The sequence below is a fragment of the Bombus vosnesenskii genome, unplaced genomic scaffold (genome assembly GCF_011952255.1).
Source record: "Bombus vosnesenskii isolate JDL3184/JDL3185 unplaced genomic scaffold, Bvos_JDL3184-5_v1.1 scf7180000013311, whole genome shotgun sequence".
Taxonomy (NCBI): Eukaryota; Metazoa; Arthropoda; class Insecta; order Hymenoptera; family Apidae; genus Bombus; species Bombus vosnesenskii.
In genome coordinates, this window is record NW_022882959.1 from 428,586 (window position 1) to 445,609 (window position 17,024).

Sequence of the window (17,024 nt, forward strand, 5' to 3'; positions counted from 1 at the left end):
ATAGTAACTGAACTATCTTCTTATTAAACGTAGTTATAGAGCTTAGTTCTCTTCAAACAGATTATATTTTTGGATCGAATAGGTCGTTCTTCCTTTTAACCATGTTAGATTAAAGTACATTTTTTTAATCATTAAATAATATTGAAATAAGGAAATCAACAAAATTGTGCTTATCATATTTTTTCTCTGTAATCTTCAATTGTATTGAAAATGTATGGTCGCACTAGCATAAGAAAAAAAATGGTATATTAAACTGTTTCGCTGAAATATCACAAAATTTATGAAAATATTGAACAGTATAGCTTTGTTGTCAAACACATATGTGGTTACTTATTTTACAATGAATATTTCGTTTAAAACCCATATTCGTAATGGGGAAAGGATAAAAAAAGTTTTATTCTGTGAATTACTGAAAACATGTAGCGTTTTGTTATTTGTATCTTTAAATAAATGAGATAAAAGTTGTATTTAAGCGATCACCTATTAACTAACGTGGAAGGATGTAAATAAAATGGGGTTGCTACGGGGTGAATGGGGTCCCCCATGTGTAAATAAGTGTCACCCGTTGTTTACGTGCGTATAAAGTACCAATGGAGGGTGTAAAAAGGGTTATTTTACATAATTTTCATTTATCAGTGATTTTCACAAAGGATGAAAGAGCTACTGTTTTCAAATAAAAATATTACAAATATTGAATGATCGTGAGGCGAAAATTTACCTAAAATGTCGACACATTAATTTATCGCGTTTCTTTCCTTTTTTTTATATTTTAATATTCAAGAAGAGATAAGCCAAAATACTATATGAAATAATGGAAATTTATAGCGATTGATGGACAGTTAGTGTTAAAATTAAAAAGAGATGTTTAAAATAGTATCGCAAATTTACATTAGAAAAGGAACGTTTCGATGGACATTCATTACTTTAACTGATTAATATTCAGGATTATTGAACGAAAGCTTCTTTCTCATTTAAATTCCAATATTGAAAATAAAAAAGAAAATCCTCTTTCTTTTTTAATTGATAAAAACTGATGTCAATTGATTAACTTCCAAGATCAAAGAAGAAGAAGAAAAATAAAAAAAAGAATCATTTCAGTGGATTATTGAAAAAGAATCTATTACTATTAATTGACTAGGGATTGAAAAATAATTATTTTTTAGTATGTTAAAGAATTCTTTAGCTTTATTCATGAAAAAATCAACCAAAAGGCTAACCCATCAATTTGTTATGTAAGTTCCAATATTCATAACTGATTAAAAACTAATGTTAAATGTAACTCGTTATATTTCCTGTTTTCTTATGTAGATTTCGGTATTCACATTGGAAGAAACCATTATCTCAATTCAATCTGATGAGCATCTAATATTAAAAAAGAAGATAATTTATGCTGTAATTTTTCAGCACCGTCCTCCTCTAATTATTTCAATTAATTAAAATGACGTATTTCGCTATTCATTGTTTAATTAATACCTGAATATATTAATAATAACTTTGACTTGATAATAAGTTATGTCTATGGTTATTTAAAAATAATTTTGCGATAGCTTTATGATAACGTGAGAAAAGGGGAATGTAAATTTTGATTGATTGAAAAAATAAGAGTTCGCTGTGAAAAAAACGAGTGACATTTCGGGTGTAAATGACCCAAGTTGTCTACAAAGTATTAAAAATCAGTCAATCTTCTGTAAAAGATAGAGAATGTGACTTTATGCATATAAATATTTATGTTTCAGATTGATTAACATTCTTTATTAAGAAAAAGAGAGAAAAAAAGAAAAAAGGAAAGGAAGAAAAGAAGTTGAGATGAGAAACGACGAGGTGAATATTTGGCGAGAAAAGTACAGGTAGAAATTGCGGCCGCGAAACAGGGGTATGATTCAGAGCCGTGAACCGTTGTAGACCAGTGTCGTGCGGCGGTGTATGTGGAGCGTACAAGGGTAAGATAGAAGGATTCGCAGCCGCCCCAGTTGAAGCATTGTACCGTGGTTACCAGAGATAAGGCATGAAATTAAATTCGACGGAATGTGGGTCGTCGTGGCATCCCTCCTTTCGCGACTGTGCTACGGCCAACGACGATGTCGACGCCGACGTCGCGAGCGCACACCAACGTCCTCCGCGTTGTCGTTGTCGTTGTCGTTGTCGTCGTTGTTGTCGTCGTCGTCGTCGTCGCCGTCGTCGTCGACCATGTTACCGAGATCGTGCCACTGCACTGTACAGAGTGTTTCAGAAATATTGATCGATTGATTGTAAATTAGTAATAGAAAAAAGTAATAAACGGAAGATACATATTTTTTGTATTTTTCCATAATACTATATTGTATTAAAGTTAAACGAAATACGATACAATACAATAAAAATTATAATTAATCTGTTAACTGGTGAAGATGCGATTGATTCGTCATTCGGATAATAATTCTTTTATTTAAAGGTATCGTTTCATGTAAAAAGTGTTTAAAATTCATACTTACGTTTCTGTTTAAAGAGCAACTCATTTAAAGGATCAAGTGGTCGTATTGGCAATAGTTGTATTTTACTTCATTTATTTTCATTTGCATTGTATTTTAGTTGTACTATATTGTATTTCGTTCAATTTTAGTTTATATTGTGTTATAATTGATTTCGCTTGAATTGTATTGTATCGTATTTCATTTATTCTGAATTAGATTATATTTCGTGTTTCGAGTTCTGGCTGAATAATATAATAATGTTGCTTGATTGAGTTGTAACTCTGAAACACCTTGTATATCACGTGGAACGAGAATTTACGATTCAACGAACACGTTGAATCGAGACGAATTCAGCTAAACTCAATAAAAAGGAGACGTGGAAAGATCGGTCGGCCGAATGTGGAGGCGTCTGCCTGTTCCTGCTCCAAGAAAATTTGATTGATGAAGAAATTGATCTTCCCTTTTTGTTTCATGATTGATAAGATGTTTTAACCGATGGGACTCATGCACCAGAAATTTTAGCGTAAAAGTGCTTCGAGGTGGATTTTGATGGATAGAAGATTACATCATAACGTTATCAGGAAATTAATAAAAAACGTCAAGATATTATTTCTCAGAAAAATTTGAAAATCTCTTCTGAGGAAAAGAGAATTTTCAAAAGATAAATTATATATTACAGCAAGAAATTGATTTTCAAAGAAACAAGAAAATTGTTAACTGACGAAGAAAAGATTTTGAGCAGTTACCTTGGAGCAGTATCCTTAAGAAATTAATAAACGTTCTTAAAAAATTATTTTTTTTACGGAAGATAGAAGATTGACTGCAGGGAAAATATAAAACATTACATTAAAATATTGCTTAGAAAAATAATTAAGTAAGAAACTAATAAATTGGTAATGGGTAAAAGGATTTTGCGAGATTTGCCAAAAGTGTAGTTTAAAATTTAAATTCTTATCTTTTTGAGATATATATATAGATTATACCGTACTTGTAGTATTCATTAACTATTCATATTATATCTGTAATTTGATTGTGCAAGGATAAGAATTAATAGAATCGGTTACCTATTTCCAAGAATTTCTTCTACCTCCTTTATTAACACTTTATGCAAATTTCAAACGTGAGATAGTAAACAACATTGAAGTAAATAGCTGTACCATAGCTACATAAGAGTCGATATTTCGTTCTACGCTCGATTTCCTTTATCGCAGATGGCGTAACCATTTCCTGTAACATTCTCGAGCTATTCGAGATGCAAGATGCAACTATGCGATCGGTCCGAGCATCTGTTGTCAGGTGGTAAACGCGAAGGAATCGCAATCCTCTGGGGATAGGCCAGTTTAATTGGAATTGATGCTGCAAGCCCAGCGCTACAATCGACACAGCTCTAACGCGCGTAACTAATTAACACGCCGGAGATAATCCAAGTGAATCGCGTCTAAGCAATAGCTCCCCCGTGATGTAGTCGATCGTACCACAATAGAGGTTATGAGAGCATCAGAAATCGAACGTACCAAGTAAGAAACTTTATATTGGTTTATACTACTGTACAATTCTCTTATATTACTATATTAATACATTCCTATGTTCTATATTATAAATATAGTAACCCCTCGCACTCGTATATTAATTGGGTCTGAAGTAATAGTTACTTGATATTAACTGATATTGACTAGTCAATACACATACATATGTATATACATATTTACTTATATATGTTATATACGTATACACATATCTTAACACTTCGTTATAATTTATATACATATATTAACATAGTGAACGGCGGTTTAGATTAATTGCATTATTGATTATTATTTCATTGATTATCAACAAGAGACAACGCTTGGCGATACTTTGAGAATGTAACGTATCTTAAAAAACATGAAGTGAATCGAGCACGGGAATATGAATTTGATTGTTAGAACAAATGGTTTTTGCGTCTTTAGTGCAAGCGATGTAAATCGGGAAGATGTATCTAAATCGAGGGATGGCTGTAACTGTGACTGTAGTCGCGTAACTTCGAACATATAACTATACAGTATACACAAATACTTGCAGTAATAATAAGTGTACGAAGTAGAGTAATTTAAGTAGAATAAATTCTATTAATTGTATTAAATCTTTTTAGAGGAGATTAGTCATTGTATTTAATAATAACATATAATTTTGAAAATTGTTTAAATTCCATGCCTCTATTGGAATTTGTCTAATTAATTATACATTTCTCTGTGAAATTATACTTTTTGCAGTAAGCATCCTATAACAGGTCAATAATTCCATACAAATTTGCATAGACAAATCGTGTATTCGCAGTGCATAGCCAAACTTCACGAAACCTTTCTACGCGTTTCCGAACAGCCACTAGTAATTTATTCAAATATCGAAACTGTTTGCACGAGAACACTTTGGAAGCAACGTCGGATTTTCCTCGCAAATTTCGTTTCAAATTCTGTTACAACATGAAATTCATATCGAAATTCTCCGATTTCCAGAGCACCTTCCAAAGTTCGCGGTCTCTAACCGAGAATACAGCGATGCATGCAGAAATTTCGTTTATTCGTCCTTTCCTGTTATCGTACAGGATGTTCCACGCAACTAGGCCGATTACTATACGTATTTTATTATCAATTATACATATTATCAGTCTCTTCGTTTGATTGATTGAAGCGTTAGAAAATTTTAACAAATTTTGTTAAATTCAAATTTTAGCAATTTATCGATTTTTAAATTAGTATCTTTAGTAAGTAGTCGAAGATTTCCTGACCAGTCGAAGATGTTATCAGACTTTCCCGTTTTTCTTTCTTTTTCTACATTAATCAATTCAAAGCTGCTTTGTTCAATTACGCGGACCTGTAAAATTAAATTTTGTCCCTCTGCGTTTCAGTTTATCTCGCGAGCCGATCTGTTCGATCAGGATTATGCGTTATGCATTCGTGAAGATGTTTTGATATTGTACGAGGGGAAAAAGCGAGCGGACACAGACGAATCGACCAGCAACGAGGAGAAACGTTTGCGTGGATTGGGCCTCTGGTGGAGATAACGAGCGGCGGTACGCGGAAAGCAGGAAGTTGGCATGAAAAAGTAGATACAAAATGAGCTGTAGATGCCACGATAAGGTGTTACGGAGATGATGGAAGGAAGAAAGGAAAAATTAAACGATGATGATGGCGGAAGAACAAACGAGAGGTTGGTTTATGGCAAGGAGAATAGATGGATTAATTATCTTTATCTATTAGCTCCTTTTCTGTTGCATGATCTCTGAATTTGAATCGTTATTTGGATATATTATTCTCCTACTGATATAATGACGTTTTTAAATTTTGTAATACAGTTATTACCTCATTTTCTAAAAGTATTCTGATATTTCTGAACGTATGTTTGTGCTCACAAATTAAAAATTCCGAAAAACACGGAATGCGTATAATATGCAAAAATATTATATAAAATATTCAAAGTAAATCGCTTATCATGATATTTAGTAGATGAAGCAAATTTCTATTTAGATCTCATTTTTTTAATTATTTTCATAAAAAATGTAAATTGCGTAAACATCTGTAGGTCTACTCATCACCACGGTCAAACTAAAAAAATCTACTTCATATGGCCACAAAGAAAAGTCGAAAACCGTCGAAAAACAGAACTCAAAAGAATGATGGTGAATGCTCGTTACGTATACGTATACACGTATCGCACTGTGGGTGCAGACACACCGTCTGTTCCGGTTCTGCCAGAGTATAATCGGGACACGCGGTAACACCGCGTAACGAGTTAGCACAACGAAGCCAAGCCAGGGGTCTTCGTGGCCCTGGCAGCTCGCAATCGATAGCCCGAGCAGCTAGAGGCGTGGGAGTCTGCAGCCTCTGGGGTAGAGTGAGGGACACAAAGAGACGTTGGACCGAATTTCCGCTGAGAAAAAGAGAGAAAGAGAGAGACAGACAGACAGAGAAAGGGAGAGATCTAGAACTCTCTAAGAGGAGGCTAGAAAAAGGGTAGAAAAGGAACGTGTCGCGTTAACGAAAAGCTTGGGACGCGAGAAGGTAGCATGATCCCCGTAGAAAGGCTGAAATTTTTCGTTCCTTGTGGGACTGGATCGTCAATTAGAGGATGTCCAGACTCGATGTGGCGTGGTCTGCAAAGAAGAGAAGGCTTTTCGAGCGTATAATGGGAGAGGGACGAGCCGGAAAGTCACGGAAACCTTTAAGGAAATAGGTCGAGAACCAATAAGTCGTTTAAAGGACCCTTTACGGTTCCGCTTGCCGGCCAGCAGATTTATAGAGATGCCTTTTAATCAAGCCTGACTTGAAACATCTTCGTTTCTCTCTCTTTTTCTTTCTCTCTGTTTCTCCAGGTTCGTGATGGGTGGATGCTACAGTTTAGACAGATTGTTCGTACTGGATGTAGATTCGCATTAGAAGAGCGTAAACTAAGGTGCGATGACCTTTGATTGGAGGTTTAGTTGCATGTAGATTGGTATTTTGGTAGAGAGTTCAGAGTTTGAAATCTTTGGAATTTGTGGAACTTTTAGCATTTAACATGTTTGAAATGTGACATTTGGAATTTATAGAACTATTAAAAGATTTTTAAAGCGCTGAGTGTTTTAAGATTCAGGATTTTTTGAGATTTAGCTGGATGTAGATAATAATTAGGGCTGAAAGTTTAGGGTTTGGAATCTTGGAATTTTGGAATCTAGCGCCTAGGATATTTCGAATTTTTAATGGGAGGATTTCTAGGATTTTGGAAGAAGTAGTTAAAAAAAAATACCTATTTGATCTATATTTTTTTTATATTAGTCATCGCCATTTATAGTTACGGAATGAGAACAGCTCTCAGAACTGGGAGTAATTTTAATCAAAAAATTCCAGAATTATTAGTTTCAGTAAATGTCACTTTTCACTTTAAAATTTCAAAATGTAAAATAAGCGACGGTCTTGTACTTTCTTCTCGCCAAATCAATTCAACATTTCCCTTGCAAATCAGACCTCATACATGCACATTGCACATACATATGTATGTTCATCAGCCAAGGTCTCGTCCATATTTTCTGTTTCGAGGTACCGTCCACTTCTTCCAACCGGGCGGAGCGAGTATTCGTCGTGCAGTTGGAAAAACGAGCTTGGCAATTCTCGTGTTCGCGAGAAAAGTTCAAGTGTCTCGAATTAAATGCGTCTGCTCGCGCGAGATAACGAGCTCGTAACTATCTGCTTGTCGTGTCGACTGAATCTCTGCTAGACGAATAACAGTTACGTTTACCTTGTACCTAATCTGCTTTCTTAACGTCAATTACACACATGCACGCACCCACACACACACACACTCCTTATATATCCTAGTGAAAACTCCTCGTAGATGAATAGGTGCCAGCATTCCAATGTCGAGTTTGACTATCCTTATGATAGAATATTCAAATTACAAGTCGGTTGAAATTTCAGATGGTAGTCGTAAAATAAAATTTGAAAGAGTTTCTGTGCTCCTATGGCTGGAGGATGTCGCGGGAATACGAAACTTAATAGTTAGTAGTTACTCGGTTCGCGATATCTTGAACTACGTGGTTTCAGTTATTAGCATTGTGGAAATTTTTCTTCTTTATCTTAGTTTCGGGGGAGTTTAGGAAGTTTTCAGGAGTTTATTGGTTTGTAACTTATCGTTATACGTTAGTAAATTATTGAAGATCTTTTTATATAAATTATTAGATTCTTCGGGGTTTTGTTTTTCTCCCTTTTTAAATTAATCAATTCGAATTTGTAAGAATTCTAAGAGATCTTGAGAACTCTATAAGATTTTTAAGAATAAGATTAGAGTGCTTTGTTAATTACGATTATGAGCATCGGAGTTGTCATGGTCTATAAATTATTACTATTAATAAGTAGCCGAAGATTTTTTTTAAGTAAAATTGAAATATAAAAATTCCAAAATCCTAGCAAGATAAATGCCTTGCATATACCAAGTATATAATTTTGTACATACCAAGCTCACTATAACGTTTCTATCAATAGTAGTTATTCAGATGAAGATCGAATTAGTTAACAGCAATCTGAGCTATTTGAAAACATTACTATACCGTGTGAAAGCCGCTTTAATCAATTTACACCGAGAAATTCTATTTTCTTATCAAGTGTTTCGAGTTGGAGGACAGGCCGGAAGTCGAGAGAAAAAGCGGCGAGGCGGGGTTAAGGCGAAATACCATTGGACTCTCTCTTCCGACTAACGTTTCTTCTCCAACGTTTTACCACGGTCTCAATTCTATCCATTCGCTCTGCAACCTCACTCGATTTTCCCGAACGATTTCGTCTATTTCTAGCTCGACCGTAAATCTCTTTTTGCATCAAAGCTTTTCATTTATGTATCCTTTATCGATAAAAGATGCGGTAGATTATTTTATTTTTATTATTGCATTTACATAGTTAACTCCTTTTTTGTCGATAATAACTACTTTATCCATTAACGTTACAACTATCAATCACTAAAGTATGAAATTTGTTTCAGAGAAAATAAAATGAAAGATATGTGAAAGAATACTTAATGCAAGGAAGGGACAAGACCTTTATATATATATATATATTTTAATAGGAATAGAATAGAATGGATTGAATTGATATTTCCAAACTACGTTATAAATCTACAAAGTTCCCGTAAAAAATTACAAATTGATCGTTTTATAGCTGATAGTGACAAAGTTTATCTTGTAAAATAATAGTTAATAGTTAAAACTTGTTAATGGTTGTTTTGTGAGGTAACAGCCAATATAGTTAAATTTTATAATAGTGTAGCCTATGCGAGTAATAATTAAATTTTATTTTGTGGAGTAATGATTAATAGCTAAATTTTGTAATAAAAAAGACTATGCTAATAACGATTAAATATTATTTTGAAGTTATAGCGAAGAAATAGCTGCATGAATAATAGTTAAGGGTTGTCTTATGAAGTTTTAGATGTTTTATATTTAAAATGGATTTATTTCGTTCTTTGTTGTTGCTGGAACTAATGGCAGCAATTATCGATGTTAGAGGTGGTCTCTTAATTATCAAAAGCGTCTAATAGCTCGGTCGTTTCACAGTCCGTCGCGATACTAATGAACGTTGCTCTTTAATTCGTGCATACGCGTCCCACTCGAGTTTCTGTCTCCCTCTTTCTTTATCCGTGCCCTGATTCTTCATGTTTCTAAAGGAACATCGTGACGTTGATGGTCGACGTCTATTCTTACACATGGATTATCCTATAATCCCTACTTCTGACTGTTGTCAATATTTTTGTGACGTTCAATCTTTTCTTATTCGTGGTTTCGAGTGGTTCTACTCGAGTGTCAGACTGTCTTCCGTCTCTTTTTATAGATTCCCCTTGATGTTAGTGGTCGAAGAGAGTGTAAAATAGTACGTAGGGTAAGTTTTGTGAATGGTATGTAGTGGTTTTGCAGTTTTGTAAATAATGATACGTAGACGTAATTTTTAAATCAAGAGAGATTAAGGAAGTGGACAAGATGGGCAGAATTGCGTGAATTATGAAATTTATGATCGATACGCTGGGGTCGATGCACTGATTTCAGTGATTGAGAAGGTGGAAAAATTGTGAAGTTTATAATTGATATTGAAGATAAAAAAGAAGAAGGATTGCAATCAACGAATTTATGATTAAGAAGGTAAGATAAGATTGTAGAGATCGCGAAATTTGGCATTGAAAGAAGAGAAAATAGAGAGTGTTGCAAAAATTATGAAAGTTCTGATTGAGAAGAAATTGGAAAGTTTCTGATCGAGGAAAAATTGTAAAGTTTCTGATTGACAAAGTAGGACGGTGGGAAAGATTATGAAAATTATGAAGTAGTTGCGAAGCTGGAAAGGGAAACTGTTTCAAAGTTTGTCATCGAGCCGCTATAAAAAGGGAACGAATTTTGAAATTGAGGAAATGAAGTAATGGAAAGAGTCGTGATTATGAAATTTGTGACTAGCAAAATGGAAATAGGAAAAGAATCGTAATATTTCTGTAATTGAAAGAGTGGAAATATGAGGGTGGTTACGAAGATTATAATATTTATGTTTGAGGAAATAAATGTTGCGAAGGAAAGTGTTGTGAGATTGAGGAACTACGCTAATGGGGATAGGATCACGAAAAGGACGAAACTTTCGGCTAAGGAATTGAAGAAATAGAAAGATAATAAATCGGAAAACTTACGATTATGATATTGATACATCAATATGCAAAATTCAAAATCGATAAGTTAACAATCTCTTTAAAAGTACATTAAATTTTAACACACGTATACGTCTACGTGGAGTAATATCTTTCAAATATTACTGGAATTAAAATCAGGCTAGCTTAAAGTTATTCAATTTGAAAACTTATTTGTTATTCGGTAAAAGTTCAGTGGAAATTTAAATTTCTATGAAGTTGAATGTAGAAGAAGCGATAAGTAAAAATTTCCTAGTATTATAGCGGCCAGAGGCAGTTTCTCGATACTACTTATACACGTGGCGAAGTTTTGCAATTCTATCGCTATGAAGCGAATATCACTCAATTTGTATACGGTGTAAAGCGTAAGCCGTAAACTTCTCTAGATTGATTATTCTCATTGTGGATGGTGCAATCTAAAGTCATCTTGTTTCGAGTAATGTGCTTCTGAAGATGCATTTACGCAATTGCATTATATTTTACGTGTTTTACTTAACGCAACTAAATATTTCCATATTTCCTTATATAAAAATTAAAACGACGATGAAAATAAGTATTCGTGTTCCCCGTTTTTATACAAGTCAATATTCATTTTTACACATTTTCCGATAAAAGTACACATTAATATTATTAAAAAAAAACACCTGCATGTTCTTAATAATTCCAAAATAAAAAATTCTAGTACCTTTAGACGAATGTACAAATCAGCCAAAATGGCTGATTTGACAATTTCATTCTGAATAATTTTAAAGACCAAAAACTGTAGAAGCTGAAGAGTGCGTTCGGAAAATAATATTATCGATATTTCAAAATTCTCAACGAAATTGCAGTTCACCGATAAATATTGTATTTGCAATGCATATTGGTACTTTTAATCGAAGACCTTTAAATATCGACGATATACTTATATCGATAGTCCAAAGGCATCCTTAAAGGAGTGTAAAAATTATTCGTCAATTGCAGTTTTAATAATTCCAAAGTTGCAAACCGTAGACGTTTTAGAGGAATGTATTGTACAATCCATTCGTCCTGTCTGATTTGTTAACTTCAGTCTTAATGATTCCATAATCAGAAGCTGTTCAAAGGAATTTAAAAATCATTCATTTCGTCTAACGTGCAATTTTTAGTCTTAACTGCGCTCCTCGGATCCACTGCCTTCTCGAAAGTTCCTAATCTTTCGTTTATAACCGATCATCCCTTAACCTTCTCTTATTGAACTGAGTTGCGGTTGAAAAAAAGGGAGTCGCGGTGGCGCGTGTCGAGGTGAACAGGGTTTGGCAGGGTTATCGTTCGGGCACGCCTAAAGTTTCCGGCTTTACGGCCCGGCTAAAATCGAGAGGGAACATTCAATTAGGGCTTATCGGTTCTCGAGGCGAGTTTTTATCGCGTTTGATCGCCCTTTATTCGCGTGTACGCTCGACCCTGTTGGCCCGCGGCTTTTCCACCCTTATCTCGACGCTCGTACCTCATTTGCGAACGAGAAGCTCTTGCAGCGTGCCGCTCCGAGGATAAAAAGCCTGCTTCTATGCCTTCCTTCTTCTAATCTCTTCCTCTCTTCATCCTTATCTCTTATCCATCCTTTATTTTCTCGTTTCTTAAACGATAATTACAAATACCAACAGTTTTATCTTGCTATTACTCTAGCGAAAATTATCCACGCGTGCACCGGTGTCTATTATTTTTACCGAATGTATTTATTTATTTATACAACGTGATTATTTTAGTTTATCGAGACTACAGCGATTTATTGCGGGTGCAAATGCTCTGCCAATTTAAAAAGATTAAGAATGTTTTCGATATTTCCATTCATTTTCTATGTAAATAATAATGTGTTTATGTATATAGGATATATATATATATATGTATTGTTCATTTAATTGCACCGTTCTTTCTCATATGTTTCCCACGTGATTAATACATTTTCATTATTGTAAAGAATCGTTGATTCTCGATTCTATCGAACAATCCTCCTAAACAAATAGAAATTCGGCGGAGATTTATTTCACCCTCCAGATACTGTAACGAGAAAGAAATTCTTTAGAAATTTCATATAGCAGTATATTTTATTGCTTGCTCTACGGCATTGCGAGCAGGTTTACATAGTTCTGCGTATTTCTAGCTAGAAACATGCTACCTTGAAATTTTATATATTTTTGCATATTTATACTTTGGAGGTTTTACATATTTTTATGTATTGTATTTTGGAAATTTTATATATTCTTTAATTCTTTCTTTTCTTTAATTTCTTTCATTTAAATTATACAATTATGCAACAATTATACAACAAAAGTGTATACAAATCCACGGTCTAATCGTAATTTACTCGAAAAAGACAATGCTATTGTCTGTGATAAACGATCTGAAAACCGAAAGAACTTCCGTAGCCGCCTATTATTTACTCCTCTCTCGCGACTGATTAAATTGCTCCATGATTACGATCGCCAGTTATATAGCGCCATTGTTACCACCTCTTACGATTAATCGTTCTAGGTTCTTCGTCGTTTTGGATTGTCTCTTGTTTGGAAGCATCTCTGAGTGGGAATGGTTTGGTTGGTTGGTGTTTAGTGTGTTGATGTTGATGATAAGACAGAAGAGGGTTGGCGAAGCTTTAAAGGAATTTACAGCGAACTGATACTCGACTTTTGTCTTTCGTGTTCATTTTATGATGGATGATGGGGAAAGATTGACACGTGGAAATATTGGGTAACGAATTCTTTTGACAGAATACTGTTTTTCGAACGACTTCAACAGGTTCGTTTCAATCGGCTCACAGATTTTTTAAACATTAAATATTATAGTGTAAGAGTTCTTATATCGTTTAACACCCTGATAACTGTTATATATCTATTTGTAACGTGTGAAGCACGCGTTCATATTTATACGCGTTTTACTTGCGATATCCTTTCCTTCGATCGACTAAATATTTTTCTAAATTCGTTAATCGATTAATTTATTTGTTTACTTGTAGCGGTGCGCCGGAAGTCAACAAGAAAAATGGCTAGTTGTTTCTTGAATCTTCCGGAGTAACAGATGACGGAGGATTAAATCCCAAGACTATCCGGTTTATCTTTTTGCTAGGTAAGTCGAGTCCCATTTGTTTCCCTCGCCTAGGTGCATTGAATTCGCCAAGTTTAGTGTAGATAGGTGAGTTAAGTTTTATTTATACAGAAAGGTATTCTGTTAACATTAAGATTTAAACAGAATATGCATGGTATATAAAATTGTAATCTAAAATCTCGAATACAATTTTCTTGGATAGTATTATTGGTAAAGACCAATTTGGCATTGATAGTGGCACGACTTAAAAAACGTACATTTATGTCTTTGAAAATACAGAATACAGGGCTTATTCATCTAACAGCTCCTGAACAGATCGTCATCATTGTTATTACTATCATTATTACTATCAATATCATTACTGTAATATTCCCGAAAGAAAATTTATTCCATTTCAATAAAATCCAAATTTCCGCCACTAATCCACACATTTTATCCTAAAGAATAAGCAAAAAGCAAATTAAAAACGCGTCTAGAAACGAGTAGTACCTATACATAGAAGCGATTAGGACGAATGGTTTAATAATGAATTCACGAATATTTATATTCGACCAGTTCGTTTTATTTTTACTCGTAAAAGACAGGGTCGGGAAAGTTTGTGCGGAAAAATTTATGGGACGCCCTGTATAAATAAATTAAGAGGGGTCAGGAGGGGGTAGTTCGCGCCATCCGGAAGTTTTCGGTCGCAGACAGCCCAGCGATACGATAGGATTTCCAACGTATCACGCGATATATAGACCTGCCCTTAACTTTTGAACGTTCCGAGGCTAGGTTCTCGCGTAACATCCACCTTTGGCGACGCCTTTCACGGCGAGCGCATTCGAACGGAAAGAATGGTAGAAACTCGATAAAACGCCGCGAGAAAATATTTTCGAACGACACGGTTTTCCATTCTGACCACCCTACTTTATTCCAACCGAACCACCCTCCCCGTCGGATCGTAACTTTCCTCATTTCCTTGCGTCGTCGAAACTGTGTTCGCGGTGGCGCTTCGAAATAATGTTCCCTTCGTCGATTAACTTCTTGATTTTACTGGGAATTTTCTTTATGGAGGTGTTTCAAGAGGATTATTTCGAGAACGAAAGGAAAGTTCTTGAAGGATATTGGAGACGAAGATGGAGGTTTGCGACACGAAACTTAGATTCGAGGGGTTCGTTTCGCGATCGTCAGCCCTCGGAACGATGGAAAATAAAACTTGGATGTGTCTTTTAGGCTGTTTTATTTAGCTACGCACCAAAATAGATCGAATAAATTCTTTTTTTTTTAGTGGGGATTGAAATTGTTAGTACAAATACATACAATGGAATATTTAAGGGTTCCTGATTGGTTTAAACGTTGCACGTATTTTTAAAACGAATAGGACAAACGGATTTTCAACGTTCGAATATTTCGAAATATTTGAATATTACGTGACCGTGGTCAAAATATGCAGTTTTGGTTGCAAACTAATACACGCTACGGTCATTTTTCTACGAAATCTATATAAAGCTCGAATAAATCTCTCGAATTAAAATTTTGCGCCAAAAATGTTCCTTGGCGCTTGGCTATCTGGCGATCGACATACCAACGACACCATCTTCTAACATTATTAATAAATATTTAAGAAGGTAAATTGCACTTAAGTTCTGTACTACATTCTGTATTCTCATCGCTAAGGAGAACATTTCCCGGTAAAGGCGTAAAATTTTCCAACTTTGGCACTTACAGCGCTTTCTACGAGTATTTTTCAATTTAATCTTCTATCTAATCTTCCATCTAATCTTAACGTAATTTTATAAGATTAAATACCGAGGATTAAATTCTTCTAAACCCTCTTTAGTTTATCCCGGCGGAAATTTAAACGCCACATAGAAATCATCTAGCCACGGAAAAACTGAAAAATGAGGAAAACAGAAAGGTGATTATAGGCGTAGAATATTTTTCTTCGCAGGTTGCAGGATTTTTGTAACGTAACTTTCGGTCGCGATTCTCGTCGCACTTTCAAAGCGGTTAAGGCTCGGCCGACGATTTTTTGGTCATGAAAAAAGAGAGAGAGAGGGAGATAGTAGGGGAGAAAAGAAAGGGTGGCAGGACAAAAGGTAGAAAAAGGGATGAAAGCGTGGGAAAAGAGGGGTGGAAAAAAGAAAAACAACGAGCGACCACGCGACGAACAATGGCGTAATGAAGAGTCCGCGCTTTACGCGCGCGATACCCGCCCGTGAAAGCCGTAAGAGGATTTTCGTTCAGTCGGGAAAAATGCCTGGCCAGAAATTCAATATTCAGCCTGCTCTTTGTTCTCATTAAGGGACGAACAACGTCGGTTGTAATTAAGGTGGAAACTGTGAGAATCGCGAACGTAAATAGGCTTTCTGACAAACTTCGTTTTCGAAACGAGTCGCTTTACTTCTTCCATGGTTTCACCCTTGTCTTTAGGATTTTTTTTCTTCTTCTGATAAACGGTGGTTTGTGGATGATGGAATTAGTCGCTATTAGTTATCGTATTACGTGCAGAAAGATTCCGCAGTCTACAAAGATCGATATAGTATAGCGTTAAAGTACTTTCATACGACGAGAACGATTTAACGCTATGAAAATAAAACGCAGAAGCCGAGATGAAAAGAAACTCTTAATAAGAATACGTAGAAGTATTTTTGATAACTATCGCGTGTATTAAACTTTTAAATGGTCGATCCACGATTTTTGGAATTTTCCACAATTGGCAAACTATTTTCCTACTATTCTTAAAATTCTATAACTCGTAGCACGCTATACCAACTATTTATTATACAATTCCTCTAGCATTCCTTACTTCCATGAAAATTCTTTCTTCCCTATATCGAAGAAAATAAAATAAAACGGAGAATTTGAAATATCCGATTAGCCGTCTTTTTCCTACCGGCATCGCCATTCGACGAATTCTTCGGAATCGATCGATTATTTCGAATTGATGAGACGTCGAATGCTCGTGGAAAGCTCGTCCACCGTTAATGGAGTAGCGTAAATAAATAAGACGAAAGATACGGCTGGATCCCGTGGATGAGGAATCTTAATGCCTGGCCCATCGAAACGTTTGCTCTTCGCTGTTGTCGATCGATCGAGGAGCATCTTGAAAGATTTAACGATCTCGCGGAGTGAGAAGGATTGAGAAGTGTTAAAAGTCTCTCGAAATGTTGCAGGATGGGGAAGACAGAGAGGGTGAGAAAGGGTTGGTGAAATAGATGGATGGAATAAGGCATGGCAACACGCAACAGGCAATCAGGTCAAGTTGAGATGTTTCAAAACTTCAAGAGCCTCGAACTTCCGGTAAACTGGCGTTGAAGAAGGGAAAAGACACGTAGATATGTACAATATTTACGTGAGATGTAGCCATGGGAT

At 35.2% G+C, this 17,024-nt stretch overlaps 1 protein-coding gene and 1 long non-coding RNA gene across 6 annotated transcripts in view; one reads left to right on the top strand and one right to left on the bottom strand.

The window, feature by feature from the left end:
* LOC117234895 (potassium channel subfamily K member 18-like) overlaps positions 1–17,024 on the bottom strand; it is a 32,238-nt gene that overhangs the window by 7,746 nt on the left and 7,468 nt on the right. Inside the window, exon 2 of one of the 5 annotated variants that reach the window (XM_033496472.1) lies at positions 1,994–2,212. The exons of 2 other annotated variants lie outside the window; for them this stretch is intronic. The gene's annotated coding sequence lies outside the window, so the exon portion shown is untranslated. Of the gene's footprint in view, positions 1–1,936; positions 2,213–17,024 lie in introns of all 5 variants that reach the window. 2 more of the 5 variants (XM_033496471.1, XM_033496470.1) reach the window with 2 other exon arrangements.
* On the top strand, positions 3,443–13,798 carry LOC117234908. The gene is made up of 3 exons (XR_004493586.1): positions 3,443–3,967; positions 5,338–5,639; positions 13,582–13,798. It is a non-coding gene; the product is annotated as an uncharacterized LOC117234908 (long non-coding RNA).